Source organism: Brassica napus, chromosome A9 (assembly GCF_020379485.1).
Source record: "Brassica napus cultivar Da-Ae chromosome A9, Da-Ae, whole genome shotgun sequence".
NCBI lineage: Eukaryota > Viridiplantae > Streptophyta > Magnoliopsida > Brassicales > Brassicaceae > Brassica > Brassica napus.
In genome coordinates this window covers 25,017,709-25,035,517 of record NC_063442.1, presented here as the reverse complement: position 1 = coordinate 25,035,517, position 17,809 = coordinate 25,017,709, and the positions used below count along the sequence as shown (strand labels likewise).

At 33.0% G+C, this 17,809-nt stretch overlaps 1 long non-coding RNA gene across 1 annotated transcript; it reads right to left on the bottom strand.

Annotated features, from left to right (window-relative positions):
* Positions 1-6,027: 6,027 nt before the first annotated feature.
* On the bottom strand, positions 6,028-8,844 carry LOC125577580. Its single transcript, XR_007315993.1, has 3 exons — positions 7,552-8,844; positions 7,104-7,463; positions 6,028-6,971 (listed from the first exon to the last, which is right to left on the bottom strand). It is a non-coding gene; the product is annotated as an uncharacterized LOC125577580 (long non-coding RNA).
* Between the last annotated feature and the right edge of the window lie 8,965 nt (positions 8,845-17,809).

Here is a 17,809-nt window from a genome sequence, read left to right as displayed (position 1 = left end):
TCACCACTCCCTATGTTAGTCTCATTTCTTTTCTTAAAAAAAAAAAGCAGAAAATGAATGATTTTGTTTTCATTTTTTTTATTCCTTCTCTTTTAATAATATAAATTCTTTTAAAAGTATTTTTATTTTTATTTCAAATGTAATTTGTTTTCATATTCGATGTAATTTTCTACATTTATTAGATCAATTATATTTTTTAATTGATTGATTAAACTGTAGCTAAAATTCTCTAATTTATATTAAAAAGGAAGAAATATATTTTTTCACATATAAATGCTTTTTAAAAGAATATATAAATGTTGACAAAAAAAGAATATATAAATCTGTGTGTTTTGTTTGTGTCGCGTGAATCTCAGCTTCACTGTTCTGTCCCAAGACAAAATACTAACTTCCAAATTTACCCTCCTTTATTCTTACAACCACCACCAATTGTTTTATTTCTGATTTCTCGTCTCTCTTCAACGGTTATATATATTACAATTTCGAAACGTAGCGCCAGTTTTAATTGGTCTTTTCGGACGTCTAGTTAGGTGACAATTGTCTTTTTCTTTCTCATTTATGTGATCTAATTTTCATTCCTGCTTCTTATATTCGTACAAAATCTAACCATACTATATACTTTACGTTTGCGTATACATATGCAGTATGCAGATAATGTCCATACCTTTGCTTGATGTTGTGGATCTTAACTACTTTTCTAACCTAAATTAATTTGTACTATGAGACAAAAACTGAGCGTGATAACAGCTTTAGGGGCTCGACGTTACTAGTCTTCAGATAATAGATCTAGGTCTCTTGATGCAAAGACTAATATAATAAGATATGTATATGGACTATTATATCCATAACTTTAGACCATCAGGTTCCACCAAACTTGATTATAAATTAATAATTTGTCATGATTAGTACCACTACCCATCGTTTTAACGGGATTATGGGTTGAATCTACAGATAAGCAAATTATTATAAAGTTTCATACGATCATTTCGGCTACACATAACTTTGAACCAAAGAAACATGTAAGAAAGACGGTTGATTTTATATTGTACCCAACATAGTATGCTATATTATTCATAGACATGAGCGCTGTCTTTAACTTTGATTAATGAATATTAGGGGTATTCCGGCGCTACGCGCCGGGTTCAGAAGTTGATTTCTCTTTTGAATTCCATTAGTTTCATTTTCATCTGTTAGTTGTTAGTCCAATTGAATCTGAATTATTAGTTTTTGCCAATTTAGATTTGAAGGCTTAAACTAATAATTGATTTTATGAGTACATGTAAGTAGATCTCATGATGTCATGTTTGCGTTTCTGACTCCCACTGAGTGAATAAGATAATTTTTTCACTTATGGGTTAGATGCAGTTTTTTGGTTTACGTATGTATTAAGGATTTTATTTATTATTTTAATTTTAGGAGCCAATACAGGAGGGTGTAATAATTTATTTTAAAAGTAAAGAAATATATAAATTAAATTTTTTTTTATTCATGATAAGAAATGTAAAATCTGGTTTGTCTTTAAAAAGCAAAGTAAACAATGACATATTTTATTTGGATCTATTAGCAATGTAATCGACAAATTTTTCAACTCTTAAGAAATAGTAACAATTCTTGCATAGATGATTTATGTTTTGGAGATTGCAACTTCTTGGAGGTTTGAGTCTTGCCATGTTTTTTAGATATATGTGCTTCAGCTGAATAGGATAGACACTGAGGTTTTCTTTTTAATTTTCCTCCAACAACACTTGGACTGTGTGTTTCCCCGAGTCTAGGGTATTTAGCTCCAGCAACTGCATTACCAAAAAAGAAGCATTATCCCAACCTCCAGCCAAGAGCACCACAAATGAGATAAAATGGTCCCCACACAACCCCGACCAAGGAAGTTGTTACATAATAAACTTGCATCTCAGTTTTTCAAAACACAGCATTAGCGAAAGTATCAAACATTTATTGTTCCTAGTTATAGGTTTATAACGCTAAGGTAGGTTATTTGTTTACTGAAAATTTTGCTGAGAATAAAAAGAACAAAAGATTCTGAATAAATGCAACAACAAAAAATGAAAGCAAGAAACTTTCTCTATCTATCTAAAAGGTATTCACTCTTGTTGTCTCGGAGTTGCTCTTTGAGCTTTTATTACATCAAATTTGCTCTGTATATTTTTCCTTTGGTTAAACTCACGGAACAGTTTGATGATATGAAGTTGTCTTTCTATTCAGATTGAGTTTGCTTCTTGTGGTTCCAGTACCCAGTTTGTGGTTCGGGTCGAGAGCTTCAATGTCCTGTAGAGAAATGATTACATTGTGTAAAGAGTAAAGCTTCTTCAACATGTTCTACAGAAGAAGAGTTGGTCCTAAACATTTACCTGAAGCAGACTTCAAACGAAGTGTATAGTGGCTCTTGCGGAACCTGTATGGAGATAGTGAAGCCCTTTAGCGCATATCTCAAGCTTCTGTCTCCAGCTCAACCTAGGGTTATCCGAGTCATTCCGATGGTCCTTAAGCGTTCCCTTTTCCCTATACTCATACACATCGATCATCTTGCTGTCCTCATTGCAATACCTGATTAAAGAAACAACATGCATGAGTCTGAACTGAGACAACATTTTGATCTATGTCCTGAATTTGTTTGATGTAAAGCTATATCGATCTGATTACTATTTCTGTGTTTCAATTTTTTTTTTAAGACATTACATTCTGTATTTGGAGATACTCACGGTAGAAACAAATTGATTGATTCTGTTGAGATACCATGTAATAAGAAAGCTTTCTTTCCTCGTCTGCACTTTATCTCAGGAACACTGCATCAAAACAAAAGAGAACAGTTCGATCCAATTAATATTTTTAATATATATTCAGTATTTCATCAGTGCAAGAGCAGAAAAGTTGGTTTCAAACCTTTGGATATGGCACCAAGAAAGTGAAAGTAATTGTCGGTCAAGAAACACACTAACATATGGGTTACGTGAAAGTGGTCACCTGTGAGGCGATATGATATAAGCATTTAGCTAAGACAACGTTTCGATCTTCTTAACACCACCATATTTCGTAGACGTTGACAATGAACCTTCCTACCGAGACCAACCTTGTGGTGACTAACTCTGTACATGATTTATAACATGAAGACATGTAAATTATTTTCACAGTAACAAAGGCTATAATCCTTACTTTGTGAGATAACTTTGGCTGGCTACACTCTCATGGTCAAAAAAGAAATGTGTTCCTGGGGTAGCATTTAGAAAAAAGATGGCTTAAAATAACATATGAGTGTTAGAAATGGTTACCTCCAACTAATTTAGGGTTGATATTGGTGGCTACAGCAACCTTTGGTTCCACACCTGACATTACTAATTCCTCATTGGAGCTCCGCAAGGTTGTCGAATACACTTATGCATGCGGGTCTGTCACAGTCGGACGTTAACAGTTAAATGTCATTTTGCAACCTTATAGCTTCCACCTTTCCACAGATGAAAATAGCAAAAGATATAGAGAAAATTGAATAAAAACTAATACCACTACACAAAGTCATAGATTTTTATCATGACATTCGTCACATAATAAAATGGTTTTAAAGTTTGATACAGAGAAAACTAAGGGTTAAGAGAAAGTGTTTTCCTATACCAAGCTTCTTCCTCTGCTCTGTACCAAATACAAATAAAGTTGTATATATTAAATTAGATCCACAGTTCCTAAAATTAGATATCTCAGAATAGCAGGAAGTAGTCAACAACACAGAGAATGAACATTTTCTCTAACCACACACAGACTTAGTACTTCAGGGAAGCATGTTAACTAAACCTGAAGATGTAAGCTAGATGACATGTAAACGATGTATATTGTGCGCAACCTGTGTACGACTAAGATCATGTGAACCAAAGTAGGATAGTCATGAATCAATCAGCTCACCGTAGATAAAGAAACGACTAAGATCATGTGATGGAAAATAAGTCATAGCACAATAGTAACAAAGAAACATGTTAGTTTATCCGAATAGTAACTGAACATGCAAGATAGATTAATAGACAAATTAGATTATCTTGTCCAGCACATACCCTATTACAATATTGAAAGCATATAAAATACAATGGAGAAGCGCACCTTTTGCTGGTTTCTCAAATCGTAGGCTAATATATGTCTATTATTTCCATACAAAAAAAAGAGAAACCATAGAGAACTCAATGAGTTAGAAGTAATTACCATGAGCATAGCCTAAAAAGAAACACAAAAATTTAAGCTTGGGAGGTAATCAATCAAAGATAAACATATAGTGTCCTGAGAAAATGACAGGGAAATCAATTATCTTATTGCATTGCCATCTCAAACAGGTAACAAATGAATGATACTCAATTCGTCTACAAAACAGTAGATAATATTTACATAATATCAATTCAAATTTGTTAATGCTCTCTCAAACGTACGTCCATTCGTGAGTGGATTTCGAGCCTCCCAGAAGTGAATCAGACGAAACCTCAACTCCGCTTCGTGTGGGCCGAATGAAACATCTCGGAATAACATGACTTGGTCTGCATGCGCGGAGGAGAGAGTGGTAGCAATGTTTGGTTTCACCGGAACGGTAGATGAAACATCAGTCTTCACAATCGCATAGGAAGCGATGGACTTCCCATTTGGTTTCACAGTAGCAGAGGAGGCGATGATCTTCTTGCCGGTCTTGCGGTCACTGGAGTCGGCGGAGTTGCCGGTGGGTTCCATCGGGATGAACGTCTGAGTTTTTTTTCTGAGAGAATGATTTCGATGGAGACATAAGATAAGAAAAGAGATCTATAAATAGAAAAATTGAAAGGAAGGTGAAAAGAAGCCATTGAATGAGTTGAAACAAAGTTTTGATTAGAGCAATTAGTGATGAAGTTAATCGGCTAAACAGATTTGCAGTGAAGGGGAAAGGAAGAGGTGAAAGTTGAAAGGTAGGGGAAGAAGGAACTTAGGTTACGCCGTCTTTGCGTCTCCGAAACACGAACACAACACATGTGGGCCAAAATAAACAGAAGCCCAAATAAGCGGGTCGCAAAATACACCCGAAGCCCAACTTGAACCAACTCGTTGATGACATGGCCGAACGCTGATTTCTTACTGGATGAATTTCCAGTCCGACGTGGACCATCTCAGAAGGCTTGATATTTGCCTTTTAGTATAGTTAGACTAGGGTCGGGTCCGGGATACGCCCGGAATTTTCCTATAATTTTTGTTATTTGTTTGCTATTTATATTTATATATATATATATATATGTGTTATAAAAATATATGCCTTTTAGACAATTTTAAAATTAGTTTCATTATTAGAAACTATGTATAACATAATAAAGATAATGAATAAATAATGAATTAATCTTAGTTATGTTCTGAATTTTTTTATCTTGCTTATTTATATTTACTGTAAAATAATTTTTAAATATACACAAATTAGAACATTTCTCTTTTGAAGTTTTTTTCTTCAACCTGCCCTACATATATTTTGATTTATTTGGACCATCTAATTTTCCAATATATATATATATATATATATATATATATATATATATATATATATATATATATATATATAATCAATTTTTGAACAATTGTCATAATAGTATTTGCATAATATTGTTATTTTCTTGAGAAAATAGTTATTAACAAAGTATAACAAATTATGTATTGTGGTTAAAATTCTATATTGTAGTTGTCTTTGGATGTCATATGATAATGCATAATATGTATTTTGACATTTATTTTTAAATGCATGATATGTAAGTAAGGCTTTTTCTCAATGAATAAACAATTGCGACACCAATATTTTCTGGTCAAAAGATAACCAATTTCTTTATTTTTTTTAAAGACAAACAATTTAATCCATTCTTAATATGTCAAGCTCCTTTCTTTATTGTTCTATTGTCTTATTCTATTATCAATTTTGAATAATCTTCTTTACTAAATAGGATTTCATCTTTTCCTTTAAATTCTACAACGTTCTTATCCTTTTATCATTAATTTTAAGATGTTGTAGATTATTTCAACCTTTTTCAACATGTTTATCAATATATTCCTATTTTCACTTATAAAGAAATTGTTACACCAGTGGGAATTTTTTCACGCAAGAATCAAATAACAGAACAATCAAAAACTTAAACGAAGAGAAATGATCACGATTTGTTAATGGCTCCGTCAATTTTTTTCTGGACTGTAAAACATATATTTTTTACCGGCTATACATTGCCCGCGTATCTTTCCAGTTTCACAACACAACACATATTTTATCAGCAAATATTCTCCAGCTAAAGAATTATTTGTTACAGATAGAATCAAAAGCCAGTTTCTATCATCAACCTCAAGAACCTGACTCATCTCTATCTTACACTTAATCACTTTCCGGGTCCATTACCAGCGATTTTCCAGGAGTTAAAGAATCTTAAGGTTCTTGATATTTAAAAAACTCAAGGGAAGCATCTCAGCCTCTCTTTCAAGTTTGGCCAGACTTAGAGTCTTGAACCCTGCAAACAACTTCTCAGGGGAAATTCCTCATGGTGATCTTCCAAACCTGAAGTAAATAGTTATCCAATGATAGCTACATCTGCATCACAACACTTGATTAATCTTTCTATTCTTCATCCAGAATAAAACCAACGCAAAAGAAAAATAAAATATTACGGTGGAAGCAGTTAAATTAACTTCGATGCAGATTAATGTTCACAGCATGATTTTACTTTTTAGATTAATGTTCACAACATGATTTTACTTTTTACCTGCACTCACCTCTCTCCCCCTCTCTCCCTCACTCCGTCACTCCCTCGCATGTCTTTTTTTTTTTTTGGCCTCACTCCTTCCATTTTTATTCTTCAAGATGTAGTGGCCGCAGATCACTCTGCTCTAGTTCATACCGCTACTCAACTTAAGGTATTCAAAAAATCCGACTACAACACTTTATCCCATTGGTATCGTCGTTTCAGGGGGACTATCTCTGGCCACACTTGCGGTTGAATCTGTATAAATGCAATGAATGGAGCCCATTAGAGACTTCAAAATTAATAAATTTAAACTATGAATATCCATCAGCAAGATCTAAACAAGAACGGTAACAGCCATAGGGTCGAAGCAAATACTCTTTTGTTTACCTGAAAGAACGGGACGTACAGAGCCTCTGCAGCAGTCGGTCTGTTTCATGGGTCCCAGAGAAGAGCCACTGATGGAGTACCACTCAAACTGATACTAACCAACTTTTAATGTGTATACACAGGATTGTAGAAGTACTTCAGATGCCCTTTACCTGTCAGCACAAAGCTTTTAGAGTCAGTTAGGCAGCAACGGTCTGCCGACTAATAAAATTATGGGTCACTGAAGTAGAAATATAGACGCATATATTGATATACTAAAAGAGACATTGCGATAGAAAAAGGGAATCAAATCTTTATCAGCGTATAACAGCATACTCGATCAATCCGAACTCGGATTAACCTCTCATGCCAGTTCAAAATCTGAAATGATTATTATGGGGTTAGAGAAACAGATCTTTTGCAACAACCAACACAAGCATAAACATAGATTGGTGACAAATAACTTAACCATGATTGTTAGAGAGATATAGTGGCCAAAATAAACACTGTCAATCTTCACAGTGGATGTTTGAAGCTTTGTATCGATTGACACCTCAAGGCTACCAATCAACTGGCTACGATCGTGTTGGAGCTAACCACGTTGATGCATCTAAGAATCAACTTCAACATTGTGATATCCCACATACACGTCTCCGTTAAGTTTTTATTGCTTCCAGCTTAATCATGCTTGCTTCTCTTGGGTCCAACAATCTCTCTCGAAACTTGATCACAAACACAAAATCAAACATTTCAAGAGAATATCTTGGACTAAACTATCAGGAATCCATAAAGAATATCACTTTTTTATAGTCAGAGGCAAGAGAAAAAGATTGTGAAATAAAAAACCTTTGAATTGGAAGTTGTAAGAATCAAAGAAGTTGGAGTCTCCTTGCCATTATCAGCTGAGATCAACTTTGTTTCAATGTCTGAACTCGATCAAAATTTCTATAAAAAAATGTGTTAAAAAAGTTTATACTGTTAGGAAGTGTGAGGATGATGATCAGGGTATGAAGGCTGACCTTTTTATAGGTGGAGATCCACCACCCATTGAATGAGACATCGTGCTTGATGGAGTTAAGAAGTTTCTTAAAGGGGATGAATCAAGGAATCTCGTAACGTCACCGATAAGAATCAAAGACGAAACGACAAATCGAAGCTTGACAGAGAGCTTCTTCGCAACATTCGTCTCACTCGCATTCATTAACGCTGGAACTTATCAAAGCTTCGAGGAAATACGAGGAACCTTAGGAACAACGCATCGTGAAGAAGATAGAAGGACGAAAGAACCAATTTTTAACGGGCCAAAACTTTTCCCGTATGACCCCAATAGAAGTCACGAATCTAAATTTTTTTTTAAAGAAGAGACACGTGTCACATCCGTGTGTGATGTGACAAAAAAACAACTTCCCATTGGTCGATTTTCTTTGGGGACGTGGACAGCCTAAAAACTCAGGATATCTGGCTTTTAGTATTGTGATTATCATGAAGGGACATAAACTTCAATTTTAATTAGGACTTTTAACGTTAAAACCCTTTAAATAAGTTTGTGTTGGTTAAAAATCTTCAAACTAAGTATTTAACGAAAGATCCCCAAACTAGCTTTATTTAATGAATTCAACCCTACCAGATCATAATTACCATTACTAATGCTAAATCTTTAGTTTAAGGGTTTTTACATTAAGTAAACATAATTGAGGGATTTTACCATTAAAATATTAAAAATCAAAAAATTAAAATTTTATAATATTATCTAAAAAGTAGTAACATAAATTTTCAAAATTACGATTTTTAATTTTTTTTTTGTAAATATATGAGTTGCTGTGTTTTTAACATCAATATTATATATGTATAAATTAAAAATGTACAAACCTAGAAAATATAATAAAAAATTATCTAAAGATTTACCTGTAATAAAATTACTAAAAGATTAAAAATGTAAAAAACAAGAAAATATAATAAAAAATATATCTTATCTAATAAAAATGTAATAATAAATCTGTAGATAACTTTTATTATATTTCTGGGTTTTACATTTTTAATTTATACATATATAATGTTGATGTTAAAAACACATCAAACTCATATATTTACAAAAAAAAAATGCTAATTTTTGAAAATTTAAGTTACTAATTTTTAGATAATATTATATAATTTTGAATTCTTTTGGTTTTTTAGATTTTTAATGGTAAAACTCCTCAACTATGTTTACTTAATGTAGAAACCCCAAAATAAAAATTTACTAGTAGTAATGGTAATTATAACCGGTTAGGATTTAATCCATTAAATAAAGTTAGTTTGGAAGGGGTTAGTTAAATACTTAGTTTGAAAGTTTTTATCCAAAACAAACTTATTTGGGGAGTTTTTAACGTAAAAAATCCTTTTAATTTTGATTACTTTGGCATGTATTCATTTTCCCATTAGACTTGTAATAAAGAAAAAAAGTTTTAAATCTTTTTTGTGAAGAAAGTGATTCTTTCAGATAAAAAGATAAAACTTGTTTATCTTAATTAAAAAATTGGAGAAACGCGGGGGAGAGAACTTTCGACCGTCCGACATAGGTGCCAGAATTGGATAGAACCCCTCCGAAAACTAAAAAATAAATTTTTAGAAAATTAATTGAGAGAAACGCGTCTGTTCAAAGGTGAGAAAATTTTTTTGTTTAACTTAACTAAGGCTAGAGTCTAAAAATGATGTTTTCCGTTTTATATTAAGTGTCACTTTACGATATTTTTTTTGTTACATAAAAAATATAATTCTACAATTTCAATGCAGTTTATACTTTTTTTTGTCAACTACTTATTTTTAGCTCAATATTAATTGTAAAATGCATTGATTTTATAAATAAATTTATTTATCTAAAATGCCATTGAGTAAATATATGACATTAATGAAAATATAAATGCGTTTCAATCAGTTTTTTAGTGTGAAAAATGTCTACGTGACATTCTTTGTGAAATAGAGTGAGTAAAACGTTTATTTGTCAAAGTTACAGTTTTAAGTTATTTTTTCAGTTTCATAAAGGTATCTCCAATGGTACACAAAAATTTTATCTATATTTCACTCTAAAATAGAGTAACTTTATTATAGAGTTGAATTTGTTCCAATTGTTCACTTTATAATAAAGTTACTCTATAATAGAGTGAAATATAGAGTAAGAGCATCTCCAACCCCACTCTATTTTTCACTCTAAAATAGAGTTTAGAGTAAAAAATGCTCCAATGGTACTCTTTTTCTCACTCTATAATAGAGTGAAAAATATGTTTACTCCAAATATAGAGTAATTTGTTTTTTCTTTGTTCATCACTATATTTTCTACTCTAAAATAGAGTACCATTGGAGCAAAATCAAACTCTATTATAGAGTTACTCTATTTTAAAGTAAAAAATAGAGTAAGCCATTGGAGATGGTCTAAGGGCATCTCCAATGTACACAAAAACTATATCTATATTTCACTTTAAAATAAAGTAACTCTATTATAGAGTTTAATTTGTTATAACGATTCACTTTAAAATAAAATTATTCTATAACAGAGTGAAATATATAGTAATGTTGTTTTTTTTACTCTATATTTGGAGTAAAAAAACAACATTACTCTATATTTTACTCTATTATAGAATAACTCAATAAAGTAAACGTATGAGTAAATCCAACTCTATAATAGAGTTAATCTATTCACTACAAGAAAACAAAAGATTTACGAGGGCGGTTTTCCTCGTGATTTCGTCGTAAAAACATGTTTACGAGGAATTAGCGAGGAAACCCATTTCGTCGTTATAAGTTTGTCGTAACGCATATTTCCTCGCTAATTCATCGTAACATAGCGAGTAAATGATTTCGTCGTAAAAACGAAGAATAATATTTCGTCGTAAAGACTACGTAAAGCTTCCACATAAGAACGTCGCTAAGTTTCCTCGTAAATACCTCGAAATGAGTTCCTCGCAAAACAGACGTAAATAACTCAAAAATAAATCCTCGTAAAGTACACGTAAATACCTTGAAAGTTTTCCTCGTAAAGAACAAGTTTAGTTTTCCACGTCATTTCCTTGTAAAGCCTTCCTCGTAAAGAACTCGTTAAACTTCCACGTAAAGAAGTCGCAACGTTAGCTACGAATTTACTTCGTTTCATTATTTTACAGAAATATTAAAATATAATTAAAAAATAATTAAAATTATTTAATTTATTAATAAAATTAAAATTCTAAAAAATCAAAACCAAAATTTTTTATGTATAAATAAGTTTTGAATTTATAATACAACAACCGAATAAAAAAGAACTAAGAGTCGTTCATCGACCGGTAGAATTCATCACTCCTCCTCGCTACATCCGCCTCGGCATGTGTGTCGGATGATGACTCGCCTTGAATAGGATTTTGCTGTCTCATGTTCCTTAACAAGGTCTCCCATTCCGGATTTGTGGCCGCTACAACGTCCAAGAAGCCCTCGAGTCCACCCACACGAGCTGTGAACGCAGATCGCGTCGAGGTCAACTCGTGACGCAGCTCAGTGGATTCTCTACGCAGCTCATCGGACTCTCTACGCAGCTGAGAGACTTCATCATCCCGTCGCTGACCATAAGACGATGTCGCTCTCGGAACATCGTTGACAAAACCAGTCCCCAACGTCCGTCCCTTTTTTTTAGGGACAATCTTAAAAAAAAAATATTGTTTGTAAAAATTTAAAGTTAAATTAAATGAATAAGAAAAAAAATAAAAAATTTTAATTAAAAAATTTACCTCCTCGTAAATCTTATCCACTTCAAGTGTGGATAAGGTGACGGGTAATCCGTCGGTCGACTGCTGGGTCAGCTGGGTCTGGCGGTCTTCAACACGAGCAACCAAGTCGTTGTAGATTTGCTCGGACTTGCCATCTAGAAATACGCCCGCCTTGTTCTTGTGGGTCTTCTCGTAAAGTCCACAAGAGACGGAAAATGTCCCGTCTCTTTGGCCTAAAAAATATTTAAGAAAGTTAAAATATTAAAATATTTAAATATATTAAAATTTTTATTTAATGAAATATTTAATTACCATTTCCAAACGGACACCGGCGTGTGGTTTTTGGCCCGTAGTGTGAAGCGTCGGCCCGTTCCCGTTCTCATCGACCGTGTTACGGGAGTTAGAGCAAGACTGGGCGATTCTAATGGAATCAGGAATACGCCAATATCGGATGAGGCCATCCCACACATCGTAGTGAGCTCAGCGGGTTTTCCACGCTCATACCCCTTCACGATCCAGTCACCTTTCCAGTTGGAGACCGTATCCAACAAGCAAACTTTCGCTTATGCGATAAACTTCTTCCTCACCGTCTCAGTGATCTCCCAGGCCCAATTATATTTTTGTTGTTGGAAAAAATAAATTAATAATTAGTTTTTAAAAAAGAAATATATATATAAATCTTGAAAAAATTAAAGTATATATATATATATATATATTTAATTAATAGAAACTTACGGCATAAATTTTGAACCACGTACTTCTGACGTAGTGAGGCGTTTTACTCCAGTTCGGATGTGGCATGGAGAAGTAACCTTTGATCGTAACGGTTACGTCCGATGCAAGACATCCGTCAACCCCAAATATGAAAAAAAACAAATTTAAAATATAAATTATTTTTTAATGTTATAAAAGAATTTTAAACGAATTAAAAAAAATTAATGTAACATGCCACAAAGTTCCGTCCGGTCGGTCGGGATCGATGACTGGTAAACCTTCTCTGCCTGGCAGACGGAGAATGTCCTTTACAGTGTACTGCGAGTAAGGATCACTCAGAGGCACCATCAAATCGGGATGAATTTCGGCGGGCATCGGAGGTGCCATCGGAGGAGGCACAGGAGGTGGCATCGTCGGATGAGCCATTGGGGGAGGCACATGAGGAACCGATGGTGCACTAGAAGAAGGAGACCGAGAGACTCTCGGAGAAGACTGAGTCTCGAGGACAGTCTCCTGACCCGAAGAACCGGGAGCTGAAGAAGAACCGGCAGCTGAAGAAGACGGGTCTAAACGACTACCCGGCTCACCGAACATCTCTCTGTAATGGACAGTAAGTATGTTCTTTCGAACCTGGAAAAAAATTTAAATTTTAATAATTAACATCAACAGTATAGTTCCCTACATTATCCACCTAATCAACACTAATTAACATAAAATCCGTAAACCTATATAAATTCGCTATACTAACCACCTAATCTATCCTAAACTAATCAAATTATAGGGAATTAGAGAGACTTACCATTGCTACGAAATAGAGAGGAAGTGGAGAAGAAGTGGAGAGGAAAGAAAGAGCGAGCCCTCGGGGGTGTATATAAGATTACATGTCCTCTTCATTTCCTTGTAAAGTTACGAGAAATTACAAAGGCCTGTTTTTTATTATACGAGGAAATAACGACGAATTACAAAGGTCCGCATGTAGGAAAACATCCAGGGACCTTTTTGGATGGTTCGGACCAGGTATTAATATGGTCAAGAATAGCAACTCCCGTTGCATGCACATCTCCGGTGGCAGGTTGTATGGCGTAAGAAAAACTGGCCACAATGAATATTGTCTCCCTGACATTCCAACCGGACTAAATCCATCTGTGCATAATCCGAGATACACATTCCGGCTATTGCTAGCGAAATCCGGATGTACTTTGTTGAAATGTTTCCAGGCTCTTGCATCTGATGGATGAGTCATCTCACCATCCGTCTGAGTATGCTCGGCATGACATCTCATCTTTCCAGCAGTCTGCTCTGATTGATACAATCTTTTCAATCTCTCTGTAATTGGTAGGTACCACATCCTTTGGTACGGTACCCTATTACATCCCCGTCCTTGCGACTTGAATCGTGGCTTCTTGCAGAATCGACATTCTTCTAGCTTCTCATCATCTCCCCCAATAGATCATGCAGTTGTCGATGCAAACATCTATCATATTCGAAGGCAACCCAAGACTATAAACCAGTTTCTGAATCTCATAATAAGAATCAGCAGACACATTGTCTTCCAGCAAATACTCTTTAAACAAGTCCGCCCATTCGTTCATGCAACTTTCAAGTAGATTGTGATCAGTTTTAATATTCATCATTCTAGCAGCCAACGACAATTTAGAGAGACCTTCTCTACAACCACTGTAAAGTGGTTGATTCGCCGCGTTTAACATTTCGTAAAACTTTTTTGCATCTATATTAGGTTCTTCATTTTCATCATGAGCTACAAATGCATCAGCTACCATATCATGAATCCTATCATAATCTACCATCTCCTCCTGATGGTAACTATGTTCATTATGCAAATGATGATCAACCGGTTCTTCCTGAAAATTGCTATTACTACTATTAGCTTCATTCTGATCATAATTAAAACCTTCTCCATGTTGAAACGAGATATAGTAATTTGGCGTGAAACCTCTATTTATTAAATGCTTCCAAACATTTTCACGGTTTGCCAATTTTGAATTGTTGCATTTCCGAAAAGGACAGAACATCTTACCACTTTCTTGGGCGAGCGGTGTTGAATCTGCTTGATGCATAAATGTCTCCAGCCCCACAAGGTATTCTTTTGTCACTCTCCCGTTAGCATCTCTACGCATATACATCCACTTCCGCAACTTGTAAATAGTCCCGGAGCCAGCCTTTTTTTTTCTTTCACGTTTTTTTGTTGTTGGTGTGTTTAAAATGATGTTAAAACATCCATATTTATAGGAAATTTCGAATCTGGTAGATGTAATTTTCTTATGAATTTACGACGAAAATTAATTAGGTGGCCGAAAAAAAAACGTGGGCACCTACAAATTTGGTGGATTCAAAATTTCCTTGCTAAGTACACGTAAATTATTTCCTCGTATAGAACACGCGAAGTTTATGTCGTTTTCACGAGGAAATAGTGTTTACTCGTAAAAGCCACGTTACGTTACATCGACTTTACGACAAAATTGTTTTGTCGTTACTTTACGAGGAAATAACGATGATTTTATTTTTCCACGTAATTTCCTCGTAAAATCGACGTACATTTACGAAAATTATTTTTCCTCGTTAATTTTCTTCGTTAAACTTGTGTTTTCTTGTAGTGATTTTAGAGTGAAATATATATATATATATATATATATATATATATATATAATTTTTGTGTGCTATTAAGATTGTCTAATGTTGTTATTTTACTATATATTTATAGTAAAATAACAACGTTACTGTATATTTTACTATTTTATATAGAAATTCTATTATAAAGTGAATTATTGGAACAAATTCAATTTTATAATATAGTTACTCTACTTTAGAGTGAAACATGGAGAAAATTTTGTGTATCATGATCTAATATATTTGATCATAATCATTATTTAGTGACGATGGATGGAGTCGGCAGCTTATATACACACAATCATTTTGGTTGTTTTTATTTTTAGTATACTGTCTTCGTAATCAATAGTCTTTTTTCTTCTTTCATATTTATTCGTACAAGACAAAAAATACGTAACTTTTATAGTTGCAAGTTGCAACAAGACACTAAATCAATTGTTTAAAAACAATTAAGATCAGAACAAACAGAGGCATTTTAATATTTTGTCAGTCATATCAAAGAGGGAACATAAAATCACGACGTTAATGGTTCAATTTCATTATGCGATTTTGGTGGTAAATAATGGTTTTTTATAAAGAAAAATGTCATTTTGCTTAATATTCATATAAGATCTGACAATTAAGAATATAGCCATCAAACATTATTGAGCAATGTATGGAACAATTAGGTCAATAAATTTTCATTTCTCTCTCTGCGAGTGAATATCATATAAGAAGATAAAACACATGTGTTATATTCCATTGCACCTTGAAACCTGTCAAAGCTCTATCATAACAACGCATCATGGAGATTGTAAGAAGAGGTAACTAACTAGTTACGAAATTGGATTTCATATGTTAAGTAACTATACATGATTACAACGTAGTACAAAAAATACTAAATACAACCACTAGACGTGTTATACATAATTAACATACTATAATATACTATATCGATTAAATAAATAGTATAGACAACCGGATACATAGAAACATCACAATGTAAATCATTTATAGATTAAGAAAGAATAACAGTATTGCTTCACCGCGACAAAGAGGGAAGATGTGAGGGGGAGGGGCATCGTGAAGGAGGGGAAGGGGAGGGGCAGGGGGATGGGAAGGAGGAGGAAACATTAAGAAACTATTTATATTCTATGGTTATCAAAGAAAATAGTACTACGTAGTGTGTACTGTTTATCTTCTCCGATAGTTCTTCACAGTTTTTTTTTCTTAATTTACATTTATCAAAATAACAAAGTTGTAAAGCCAATCAAATATGTGAATAAAACTAATCAGATAGTCAGTTGTTGTATCTGATGATTATACAGCACGCGAAATCAAGATCATATGCTCTTCAATCTAACCGGATTATTTTGATTCGTTCGTTTTGATAGCAAAGCGGAATCTTTTGCAAAGTTCGTCGTGAAATTTAACATTTCTGTGATTTTTGGTGATGAAAAAAAAGAGAGAAAAAAAATAGAAAGAAGAAGTGTATGTATTAGTTGGTAAGAGGTGAGCATAATCCCTTTTATTGGTCACGTACTTAATTTATCTTGTGATATGATATGGTCATGTCCCCTAATTTCTCTAAAAAAAATTCTCAAGAAAAAATAAGTTTTTTTCTTGTAATGAGATACAAAGGTGTTATAGTATTTTACGAATTATAGAGTGTGGATAATCATGCATGACATAATTCGAAATTCAAAAAGTGGATTGCATGTTCGTGAACCGGCGTCGGTCGGGTGGTGGCAAATAGGACCAAATTGCTAATCGAAAGACGAATTGAATCATGACAAAAGTGGCTCATTTTACATAAATAAAACTATACTCCTTCTGATTTGCCAAGCCTTTCTAATTTATTTATTAGTTTTAGATTTATTTATACAAATACTTAACTTACTGAATAAATTCTTTACATTTTTTTTGTCATACAAATTCTTTACGTATAAAAACATAAATCTCCATTGTATATAAATATTACTTTAAGAATATAAAAATATATTTAAGGCAATTTAGGAAACTCTTCAATTCTAGCTTTTTCCATCACTTTTTTTCTTATAAGATCTCTGAAGTTTGTCAAAAAACCACGTATACATTTTAGTTATACATTAATGTTTTAGCAAAAGTTCAGGTTCGATTGGTTGAAGTTGTAGTTTTATGTTTTTTTTTTCTAAAATTAAGACTTTAGATATTTAGCTTCAACTTTAATTTTTTCTGCTATTGAAATCTTTTCAAGTACTTAACAAGAACTTTAGAGAATTTTCTTTTCTAAACCTAATATATTTCTTTTTAATAAGGTTTTGGCTATAGATTAAATTTTAAAACCTAAAACATGATTAAAAGGAGACTATAGAAATTAAAGTGGATATCCACAACTTCTCTAGCTTCTACCGATCAATCTTTCAAATACAACTGTAAAAAATAATTTCTCAGTACAATAAGTTTATTTTGAGAATCTATAACATATTTATATATTTATCTATAATAACATTTAGATATAAAATTATTACAATCTATTTCTATTTCATAGAAAAGAAATTATTTTTTTCCTTTGTTTAAAGAAAAAATAGCTTTTTCTATATTTTACCTATTCTGAAATTGCTATTTTACAGGAAACATTTGATCAAATTTTATCTTTTTCATAAAAAAATTTGTTTTAGAAAACAACAACACAATTTCATTAAAATGATCTTT